The sequence below is a fragment of the Anas acuta genome, chromosome 7, assembly GCF_963932015.1.
Source record: "Anas acuta chromosome 7, bAnaAcu1.1, whole genome shotgun sequence".
In the NCBI taxonomy this organism is placed as follows: Eukaryota; Metazoa; Chordata; class Aves; order Anseriformes; family Anatidae; genus Anas; species Anas acuta.
In genome coordinates this window covers 30,406,631-30,419,252 of record NC_088985.1, presented here as the reverse complement: position 1 = coordinate 30,419,252, position 12,622 = coordinate 30,406,631, and the positions used below count along the sequence as shown (strand labels likewise).

General features: G+C 34.8%; 1 protein-coding gene across 14 annotated transcripts in view; it reads right to left on the bottom strand.

The window, feature by feature from the left end:
- The window catches only part of ATRNL1 (attractin like 1), a 487,687-nt gene that overhangs the window by 304,995 nt on the left and 170,070 nt on the right, over positions 1–12,622 (bottom strand). The gene's annotated exons all lie outside the window — the stretch shown is intronic.

Genomic DNA, 12,622 nt, shown 5'->3' with positions numbered 1-12,622 from the left:
ATCATGACTTTGATTACTAGCAGTGCAAGCACAAGGAAATACAGGTATTTGATATAGCACTTAATCAGGGTGTGCTACTTTCTGGAACCACCTCTCTCTCCTTTCAAAAGAAACACGGAGTGACTTGGCTCTTGAATAAGGCATTGCAGTTATGCTTAAAATGGGTGCCTAGTGTAGGACTCAGCTCAGGTGGTATGTCTCCACTAATGAATAAAGGGGAGCCAGGCAGGGATGCTGAGCGTGGGATCTCTAATTATCTGTACTGCCTCAGGGGATTGCTCATCCCCTGGCTGGTTTTGATCTTTCCACTGGCTTTCTCCGAGAAGACAGCTGAGTCAGAGATTGTTCACTTCAGAAACTGTTCCCAAATACATCTCTTTCTAACTTACACAGTCCTGAAACACTACCAAAGCAGGCTTTGCACAATGACACCTTCCACACATGCTCATAATATTCATTCAAAATACCCATAAGCATTAAATAATGACTACATTTTCACAGCACTACAGAGGACCTAGACATGCTCCAAAGCTATGCAGACTGCTCTAGAGAGGCTAGGCCTAAGCTAGGTGGCTGTAACTAGTCCATGGCAACTGTTTCTGAGGCCAGAAATTGCAGCTGGGTATGTAGCACCATAAGCACAGAGGTGTCTCAGCTACTCAGCCTCTCTGAATTTCAGAGGCAGTTGCTTCTTGTCATTGACTAGGCACAGGGCACCAGGCGAAATTTAGGCACAGTGTACTGTGTCCAGGTTGGTGCTGCTGCAAAACATATACATAAAAAGAAATGGAAAAACATCTTTCTTATAAAGATACATGGCTGTATTCGGAGACACAGAATATCCTACAGAATAACATAGTGATCATACTGAGTTACATAACATTTCACTAAAAACAACACATACGTTAATACAAAATGATTACCCTGCTCTTGGCTTTCTTGGTTATTTCACAGAAATCTCCAGCAAGATTATAATTTTCTATTAAATATACAGAATGGTTCATAAAACAAAGAGAAAACTTATCACTGCCTATTAAATTTCATAGAAATATTTTCCCACAGGAAATCTGGCTCAGTTAATAGCTTGGACTACTTTTTCATTACTTTGCTCTCTTAGAGAAACTCGAATTGCGAGGATATTTTTGTTGTTTTTTTGTTATGTTATTTGTGAGTAATATTAAAAAACTTTCTCACTTAGATGTCATATCAGCTAACCAGTTGCAAACTGTAGAATAATATTTGCCTTTCTGTTGCTCTCTACAATAGTTTTCTAACTGGTGTTTGTTACCATACTAACTGTTACTTAAAAACAGGTCGAGAACCTCCTTGAATCTTTGTTACAATATCAAAAAGAAAATAACAGACCCAACACATAAACAGAAAAAAAAAAAAAAAAAAAAAAGAAAGAAAAAAAATTGCACTAAAAAATGAAAACAGAACACACACACAAAAAAAAAAAATCAGAAAAAAAAAAAAGACAATGTTCTGGACTCTGTCCTTGCCCATTCCTATTCTCACATTGGTGAGAGAGAGAGACCTCCTTGCTGGGTAAGCTACACAGAAATTCACCACCATTATTTTGGCATAGAAAAAAACCTTTACCCTAAACTCCAAGAAACCAAAAAGGCATATGCTTTAATTGTAGGACAAAACATGTGGTCTTGTCCACAAGAAACCTACATTCCTTTCTACAGAATTTGGAAAGAAGGGCTGATGCTGAAATCTCTCTTGCATGCACTTACAAAGGAGATGATAGAACTATCTCAAGTAATAGCATGGGATCTGCCTGATGAACTTTTTTGAAAGATTACAAAATACTAAATTCTTTAAACAGACTAGCCTCATAAAAATATTTGAATATTTGTCTGAAAGTATTAGGTTGGCAATTTTGAAAGAAATAATTAAGGGAAAAAGATTTTCTTTAATGAAGATTTTAAAAGAATATATTTTTCTTTCATTGTATGCATGAATTTTCCATCTTACCTATTACACAAAGACAACAGTGTGTCATGTAACGAATTATAATGATATGATAGAGATTACTATAAAAGGAAGTTATTTTTTACCCCTCCAAGTTGCTTCAAAGGCACAAGTAGAATATTACAAGACAAGCAGTATTCAGAATATGTATTGTTGTTTTTGTTTGTTTGTTTGTTTTTTACACCAGAATACCAAAAAAATCACATAAACAACTGTGTATTCAGAGTCTGAAAAAAGGGGGAAAAAAATCTTATCTTGCTGCTTGCTGATCATATCACTAAATAATGTATTACACGGAAGAACAGTATCCGACCACCTGTAGCAATATGCCATCGTGGGACATTAACATCACAGACCAAAAAACAATCTCTGCTATGAGCACTTGCTGACCACAACACTCCCTTGTTCTAACTTGTCCCAGGCTCTGAAAGAAGCTTAATTTGCTCCCAGAACGGGACTTTTTTTTTTTCTTGAAAATGTCTATAGAAAATTATTATATTTCCATACAGCTTCCCTTCACCACTCAGCAACCTTTCTAATAACATGACAAGCCCAAAGATTTCCAGCATCACACAATCTTTCTATTTACATTACAGAAAACAAAACAAAACAACCACCAGAGAATACAAAAAATCCATGAAAATCAACCACAGGTTTCACTACTCAAACAAACACACAAAAGAATGCTTAATACGAGAATTGTTAGGTATGCAACATTTTTGCAATGTAAACATATATTCAAATAATGTAATGTAATGTAAATGTAAATCAATGTAAACAAATATTCAAACACCAATAATTATTAATTTCCTGTCAATTTTAGAAGTGACCTTCATGAATCTTAAGGGCAAAATGGCAAATGGCTAGCCAAGATGAAATGATAAAATAGGCATAATTAAAAAATGAATTACACCACAGTGAAGTCTTTTGATATACTATCATATATATTGTACTTTCTGCATTGGGTGTGTTGCAAAAGTCACTGTACTTAAGGAGTTAGTGATCTAAGGCAAGCCATGCCTGGTCAACTGTCTTGTGGAGCCTGCATGTAAGCATGAGCAGGTGCACACAGTATGGGAGGCAGAAGGAACCTCTCCATGGGCAGGATCTGTGCAGCATGCCAAGGAAAATGCATCCAGAGATCATCCAATGCTGCCTGAACCAGGAGTTCTCAGCATCTGAAGGGATGTAAATTTACTATTTGTATTCCCTCTTTTTCTATCTTATTAAAACATGTACTTTGTTATGCTATTTGTTGTCTCTCCTTTTTGAAATACAGGGAAAAGAAAAAAAAAAAAAATACTTGCATCAACTCTCTTACACTCTCCCTCTGTCCCCTGGTGCAAAACACGTTCATTATACATATTAGCAGTAGTGTGAGGTGAAGTTCTTGCTAATTAAGGAAGTCAGCTTTAATTCAAATGAGTACTATTCAAAAGGTACTATGAAAACACTCAGTTTTCACTACAGTAAAAAGATGAAACTAATAGATTTAGGAATACATTTAAAATCATTCATGTGATTATATATAGTAGGTTTTGACTAAATTTAGCTTTGTCTTTAAGTCCTACCCTGCTTCATTAAGCACATGCATTGCTCTGCATTAGTCACTAATTACGGTTCCAATTACAACATTTTCTATTTGCTGATTTTTTTCTTTATAAGCTTCCTTCATTGTAGAAATTTTTGTACATTTTCCAATAGATAGTTACAGATTTGACTGTATCTGAAGCATAATATATGCCTCATATCTGTGAACTGGGAGTTATGCTGGCTGTTTTATGTGCCATAGGGCTATGGTCATTTGCTTTAAGTGGTAATAATGAATGAGCAGTTCCACTCTGGCACGCCTCCAGAGACACAAGCTCCCATTTACAAGGGCAAATGGAGGAAGGCTCCTACCAGGTTAGGTACAAGTTCTGTGGTTTGTTCCAGTATGAAGGTATTCATTGAGCTCACTGACCTTCTCATGGCCTGCCATAAACACTTATCCTCCAACCTCTCCCTCAATTATCCTTTCAAAACTGGACCCCTTTCTTCTCCACTCCCAGTACTTCCTGGGAGTTTGAAACAGAAATCAACATTAAATTGGTAATGTATTGGCAAAGTTAACTGTTTATGCATTTGTTCATAACTTTTTGATATTCTCTTCAAATGCCATAAATGTCTCCAAGAACATGTGTACATTAAGACTCACAGATTTTAATTTATGTTAACGGATGAAAGTTTTTTTTGTAAGAATACATTTACAAATGATCCTGTGTTCAAGCTTAGTAATGTGTTTGATTTTGCACACTATACCAACATTTTTTAAACTTAAGAAAGCTAAATAAATTGCAAATACATAACATCTATTTTTATTGTGCTTACTGGTATCTCCCTTAATCAAGTGCTTTACAGTACCTTACGTACTAGATAAATAATATGTTATATTGGTAAATATAACACCAACCTAGATGTGATCTAGACTAAAGATGTGATTATCTGGAAACCTTCTTATAACAATTATAACAATTCATTTAACCTTTGATCATGAAAGTAGGATTTTCTGCAGTTCTGCTGCCCCAACTAATTGCTAAGCCTTTCCTTTCAATTCAAAATGAAGCAAAAAGGAAAGGGGGAATGGAAGGAGCAACCTGAGTACTGCAGTCTCTAGCTGCATTTGTTTGTAAAGCAAACTGTTGGGGAAGACAAAAATGTGTCAGATAGGCCTACTGGGTTTGCTGGATCCTGTTTTGGCCTAGATATATGCAACTCTACTATGACAACCCATAACTCATATTGAGTCCCTCTGAGATTTGTGATCGGTGAAAATTGACACAGAATTCTACAGAATCCCGGGAAGAGCCATCATATTTCTGACCTTCAGCTAGTCATACACAGGTCTTGGACTGATTTTTCCTGGGTTCTCAGCACTGCAACTGGAACAAGTTGCTGAAAAATAAAGACTAATGGTCCTAGCAAGCTCTTCCAGGGCCCTGACCAGTGGCCCCAGCTTTCAGAGGGCCACAATGTCCTCTAGGACTACTGTTCATCATCTGCTGTAGTGTTCTGCCATGTTCTAGCTTTTATTTCTCATTCTGCCACCTGTCTAGCCACTGGTCTTGTTCCTACTGTCCTGCATGCAGGAGTCCTGTTTCTGATGTACTTGTCCCAGCTCCTGATGTTGAGAACAATCAGTTTTTATTCTATATTCCCAACACCACAGTGGTATAACACTGTGATATACATATATATTCTTTTTTTTATTTTATATTTTTTTGCACAGTGAAATACTATTCAACATAACAATTTGGTTACTTGGCACACCTTGCAACCAAAAGTTCTGCACTGTTTGTAAAACTGAACGTAGATTACTCTAACCACATACTTTGACATATGGCATCATAGCCAAACTATGAAACATTACAACATACTACTACATTTTACTGCACTTAAATCACATACTTAAAGCCACTAGCTGTCATTGACTGTACTTCATAGCACTTTGGTAGCAATGCCATAGAAATTAGCTATTTTCGGCTCAGGATTGGTGATCCCTGAATGAAAGCACCAACAACAGCAGATACTGGTCTTGGGATATTAACCAGTCCAGAACAGTGAGCGAGTGATACTTGCCGTCCTGATTCACATTTTTACAAGAGAACAAAATTCCCAGATCTTGAGCTAGGCCTGCTTGGTTTCAATAGTTTTTATACAAAACTGCCAAGGAATAGCCACATCTTCCAACCGTGAAACTTCCTAGGTCTGCAACGGTTAGACTTGGTCAGTGAATGTGAGTGATCCAACAGCCAGCAGAGCTTTGCTACACCAGAAAACCACCTGTTTCATGTACTGGAAGTTCAAATACATTTACAAGGTTCAGAAGCAGTGTTATTCTTCCACTAAAGTGTTAAGATTTGAATATAATCATTGAATTTTGACGATGTATTTACTGAAAAAGGTATGTCAAATTAATATGTGCTTTGTCATTTTCGGAGAACAGGCTTGTTTAATCAACATTACTGTATTTTTATCCTACTACTGTAATCTTTAATTTGCTGTAGTGAAACACACAAATTAATAATCTATAAAAGGGATATATTTGCATTTATGGGGACTTAACCTTAAGTATAGTCCTTGCTTGTATTGACATTGCACTATGTTGTCCAAATGTTTTTCTTTAATACAGAAGCATGTGAATAGTTCCCTTAATTTTTTGATTACAATAAAATATCTTTGGTTCTAATGCAAAAATTGGACACTTTCACTACTCTCAGTGCCAAAATCCTTCCAGCCATAAGCAACCTTTGTGCTTTAGATATAAAGAACTATCTATCTACCTCTTATGATAATGATAACCTAAAAGGGTAAAAGGTAAGAGGATTTATGTTTCCAGTTAGGATTTTTTCATAATATGGGAAAAAGATTTATTTGTTTCTTCTTGCAAGTGCATATAATGATGTCTTGAAACAATGTTTTTTTCTATAGATTAATTTGTCTCTTCTTCATATAAATCATGAAAAAAAGGCCTAGGCCAGTAATATATATATTTAATCTAGGCTGATCTCACCAGGAGAAAAAAAAAAAATCTAGCTTCATAAGCAGATTTTCCACTTCCAAATTTCCTTCATTGTACTCAAATCCATTTTCTCTGGAAGATCAAAAATAAATAGTGTTACATGGTTTTTGTATATTCCTTGAAGTAATGATATCTCAATCATAAAAAGCATTGCACTACAGGAGAAAACAAACTTTAAAACAGGTGATAAACTTATCATATAAGAATTAATTAAATGTAATTAACATAATTAAATGATTTGTTTATGAGATCAAATATGATTTTCTAACAAATTCTAGATTGTATTTACATCGCTTCCCCTGTACGGGGATTATGTGAACTACAGTCATCATTTAGAACTACCTGGACGAAATATAATAGTTTAGTTAACCTTTATGAATTAGAAACAAAATGGATTTCACAAGGCCAGTGATTTGTTACTACTTACTCTGAACCAGAAAACCTCATGTCCATGGCCTTATCTTATGCTACCGGCACTCTTCCCTACAAATGTCCGTGTGGCAGCAATGCACGAAAACTTTTATGTATGTAAAAGGGTGAATTTGGAAGAGCAGACCTCCCTCCTATCAGAAACTGTTCTTTCAAAGTAGAGAACAAGAAACTTGTACATTTCTTCTTCTGCATTTTAAAAGAGTTAAGAGAAAATTCTCATCCTAAAATGTTTTTTTTTTTTTCTAAAACACCTCTCACAAATGCACATTTGAATAATTACTAAAGGGAAAGAAAGCTAAGGAAAAAAAAAAAAAAGATTTTTGAAACAAGACATGAGAAGAGGCTCTTGCAAGGTTTTCCATCTTCAGATGTCAGCAAATTTGAATTATTAAAACTATGCAATTCTATAGCATTACCTATTAAAACTACTCTCCCCTGCAATGACTAATCTCAGAGAATGTGCTTGCAACTACTCAATGGGTCTTTTGATTTCCCATGGCTTTTTGATACCATGGCTTTTTAGTCTGTCCCAAGGGAATCTATATTCCCTTGTATTTGAAGAAACAGGTATAGGAACAGATTGTTTGATTACATAGAAATGGTCACACAGGACAAGGGAAAAGGCTGAGGTACTGAATGCCTTCTTCATTCAGTAGATTGCTTTAAAGATTTTTGATTTATTTTGGGGAATAAATAACTTGATGATGCTTTATGTACACTATAATCTCTAGAAGACATCTAGAGATGCAAGTTACTTTCTCTATTTCCACTTCATATAAGGTAACTTTGAACATTTTCTTGTCATGTAAGCCTACAATTTATCTCAATATGGCAATTAATACTTTTCAAAAACTGCCCAAGACAATAATGATGATTAAGAAGTAAAGAGCATTGCCAATTTCAAGTGGAGAATGGCTGCTCATGCATGCCCAAATGCTTTTTATATAAGGAATTGGTTCAACGATCCTTGTGTGCCCCTTCCAACTTGAAATATTCTATGATTCTATACTATATCAAATTTTAGAGAATGGTGATGTTATCCAAGTTATTTCTCTACCTGTAACAACAATTTATGTGTATTATACAGTGCAACTAGGAAGCTATCATTCTTCCTGTTAGGAGGTCAAAACTCGGTTTGTTACATGATGTTTTCAAATCATACTTTCAGTGTTCCTAGGTGACTAAGGAGTTTCTGACTTATTATTCAATTCAAGTTATTCCATAAGCATGTTCATAATTAATTATACTTATCATACTTGTTTGCTCCTTGTATCTTCTCCTTGAACAAAATCGAATTATGAGACATCAGAATCATTGTGAGTGATCCACATAAGGATGATTATTTAAAACCAAGTATGAAGATATGGCAGTTTCCAAACTCCTAGCTGCTTCTTGTTCTTCTAGCCTTTAAAACCACACATTGTTGTCCTTCAGACTATTTCAATATCTATAAGTGCATCCCGCATGTTGTTTTGACAAATTATTTTCCTGCCTAATATTAATCTTATTGACACTTTTCCTTTACTCCCCCACTCTATACATGGTAAAGTCCATGAAATTCATGTCTTATGCCTACTATTGTTCTACCATAACTACGTCTGTATTCCTTCCAAGTCCTTTTTAATATCTAAGATATCAACCCCATCTGCCCTGCACCATCTTTTATTTGACTTTATTAAAAAAAAGATACCAATCCAAGAGATACAGAAACATCTATTAAGAATAGAACACACAGAAGAGTATTGGTGGTTGGAGAAAGTATGAAGATCAAAACACATGTTCACTTTTTTCTGGTCCCCTTCCTATGAAGAGCCCCGATCTCCATTAGCCCATTATAGTCCAGAATCTTGTAAATTTCCTGGTGCAGAGATGACACTGATACTCCTTTATGAAGTGCCAAATAAGCGGAAATAAATGTTATTGTCTATGTTGCAACAAAAACAGTATATCTTCCAATACTTCCAGTCTTGTCTGTCTCTACTAAAAAATGCTATCTTCCCTTTAAGAAGAAAAGTTAAAATAAATAGCTGTAAAAAGGAAAGAACTGTTGACTAAAAATCATATTATAGACTCATGGCAGGTTACTGCAAAGTATTTTATAACAGGAATCCTTGTTTGTCAGTCTTGAACATAGTTCAAATCTGTTTATGTTGTTTTTGATGGGTAGGCTGCAGAGAACTACCATGAACAGTGATGCTTTCTCCTGTACAAGTACAGTGAAGAACAAAGTCTTTGGATCTGTAAGTAATCCAAATGACTTTCCAAATGGCAATTCACATAATAAAGCAATTTTCAAAACAATTGGGCACAAAATCTCACCCTAAACAATGACAGAATGAGAAGGAAAGAAAAGTGTTAGCTACAACAAGAGCTCTGGTGACTAACTTGCAATGGATGAGAAAATTCTTGCACCCTAGCTGGGAGTAAGTGAGAAGATAAAGAGACTTCTCAAAGAGCAATTTTATCCTCCTAGACTGCATCTCAAAGATTCAGTCCCTCTACAAAGAGGCTATAGGAGAGCAGCTGTGGTTGGATTTATGACTAGTAAGTCATCTCCCATGTTTTGCAAACATCACAATAGATGTCTAAGAAAATGGCTATTCTATGGCTAGAAATACCTGAGATGTGTATATTTCAGTAGGAATGATCAGGTATTGTACAGAAAATAAGGTGCTTTCTTTACTTCCTGTTTGTCACAAATTTCCTGTCCAAATACTTTTATAATTAACATGCTTCAAAGTATTCCAAAACTTTGTACCTTTCTAATGGCTGTTGACAAATAAAATCTGCCTACTTAAACTGCCATAATACAGTCCTAAGCCAACAGCCTGGACAGCTGAAACATGTAACTTCCATAGGGCCATGCTAAACAAAACACTTCCACAGATGAAAAATTTGATAGCTGTTTATGATTTATTATGTTCTAAATAAATACCTTAGTAAAAATACCACTCTTATGATCTAAGATTAACTAGTTATATGACCAACCACTTGCCTCTGTATGATAGGAAATTAAAAAGGGGGGCGGGGAGGGGGAACTGCTGTAACAAAATGCTTTAGTGCATCCCTGGAACTGATGAATGTGGTAGATTAAAGGGGGGGGGGGGGGAGGCGGAATCAGGATTACAGAGTACTGAAATTTACTCAAACAGGGACCTTTTCTTGACGTCAGAGGCAAATAAATACAACCCAAGAGGCATCCAAAAATCCTGTTTGGTAATCCAAACATACAGTAGAGTTGGGATATTACTGATGCAGAGATTGTGTGGGAACAGTTAAGGCCTAATCCCTTCACAAATCTCTATTTCACCAGCCTTGAGCATTTCTATTTTCTATCCATCATTTTCTGACTGTCTGTTGGGTTTGCTTCTTAACTCAAGCCTGCATAGGATAATAGGCTACAATTACATTAACCGCCTTTCATCTCAGTTTGAATTAAATTTGTTCTGCATGCCAGCATGAAAATTCGTCCCAAGTCATTTTGCTTAAGTCAAAGAATAATAAACTGCCTCAGTCCAATAATATGGCCAATGGTTTTAATATTATGAAATATTCAGATTTTTTTTTTCCCTGAGAGATAAGCTCAAAATCAGTACCTAGGAAAAAAAAGTTTCAGTTACAATATTTGCCAGAAATATACAAACACATATATTCTTCCTATTTTCAGATCATGTTTCCAGTCTATACAAAAGTAATCATAGAATCATTTAAGTTGGAAAAGACCTCTCAGATTATCTAGTCTAACCTTTAATATTATTTGCAATATTACACACAAATCAGAAATGCAAAATATTTGAACATCACTTGAAACAATTCTGATGACTGAAATGGTCTATCACGTCAGAGAAACAAAGTATTTATCACATTTTCCATAAATAGAAGAGAAAAATAATCTGATAGAGCAGTGGAGAAATATACTCTGAGGGGGATGCTGTTTTGGCAAGATCAGACTGGAAAAATTCCAGAGAATACACTCTATGATTATTTAATGTTTGCAGAGCATTCTGATGTATTATAGCAAACATTTCAACGTTGGATCAAATTTTAAAATTCTCAAGTCACCATCATGAGACAAGCTTAAAAAGGCATCTTCTGTACTACAATTTTAATCCTTCCATCTTCTTTCTCTCACTCTCCCCCCATCCCCTCCTGGATATTTTTAAAGGAAATGTAAATGAAAACACTCTTATTACAGAATTTTACTTCAAAAGTGGCCTTGGAGAAGCTCCTAAAATACAAATAATTTTGAAAATGGCAGAATATTTTGTAAGCCATCTTGGATTCACTAATTGAAATAATCTTCTGATGAAGAGTATACTACCAAGAAGAACAAGCACACACAGAAGAGAAGATATCAAATTCACATAAAATATTCATAAGAAATATACAAAAAAAAAAATGTAATGAAATTTTTCATTTTAAAAACAAAAAGTGCTGTTGTTCCCAATCTCCATGGTTTCTATGACATTTTGAAAAATTATTTTCCTCCAAACAGGAAACTTTTTTCCACTCAAGTTGATAAGTAAGAGGTACAGTCCATTAAAAAAAAATGTTCTACAGACATAGTAGAAGGAATTTTAGATAATAAGTCTTGGATTCTGGAAAGTGTAATTTTGTATTACATTATGGAATTTTCGTGACTTCTAGCTATGACTCGGATTTACAGAAAAGACTCATGTAATATGTTGCTTGGTGGGTTTTATGACTGCGTGTTAATAGAATGTATTAGACTAATAGTGGGGTGGTACTATTCAATGCTTTTTTTATCTGCTTCTAGGCCTGCATTCATTTAGAATAATTTAATTTGAACCTCTAACACTTTTTTTTTTTTTTTTTTAAGTGTATAAACCAACATTAGTCACTCTTTCAGTCTTTTTTTCCCAGTAAAAGTCCTACTCCTTGCCAAATTTTCACTGTAATTTAAGGTCAGTTTTCAAATGGTATCTGCGTTGCAGAAGGTTTCAGATGATACAAAAATAATAATGACAAGAGAGAACCCTAGGTTACAGAAATTAAGTGTCAAAGGTAAAAGGTGGGGACAGGTGTAGATTATATACTGAATCAGATCTTTCAATTAAAGGAATCAACACCTTGTTGCACAATAGCTAAGGAAATCTCAGAATGACCCACAATGTTAGCATAAATTTAACTGCAAAGAAATACTTGGAGTAGCTGATGAAAAACAGGCAGATATAGCTGAGCACAGAGAAAATTTTAATCAAAACTTGCAAAGGGTAAACCTTAAACCATTTCTTACATCATTTAGGTAACTGTTGTACAAAAAGAGCAAGAACAAAAAGCAACAAGCTGATTGTATAGCAGAGGTTACATGGAATTCAAAAACAAAAAGACAAGAGCATTAAGAAAAAATTTAATGAAATGATATAATTTTACTACCCTAAAAGCAGGGTTGGAATATGCATTCAATTTTATAAATGTCAACAGAAAAGTTGAAAAAAATCCTTACTGATGTTTAATACTCAACAATAAATTCATTTTCTAAAAATAAAATAAGAAACAATGATTATCTCCCCAAATAATTGATTCATACAATTCCCACTTCTATATCTCAGAAGTATTTTATTTTTGCATGGATGTCGCTGAATAGCAGTAATGTTGTTCAGCTGTTTAGATGTACTGTTGCCTCTT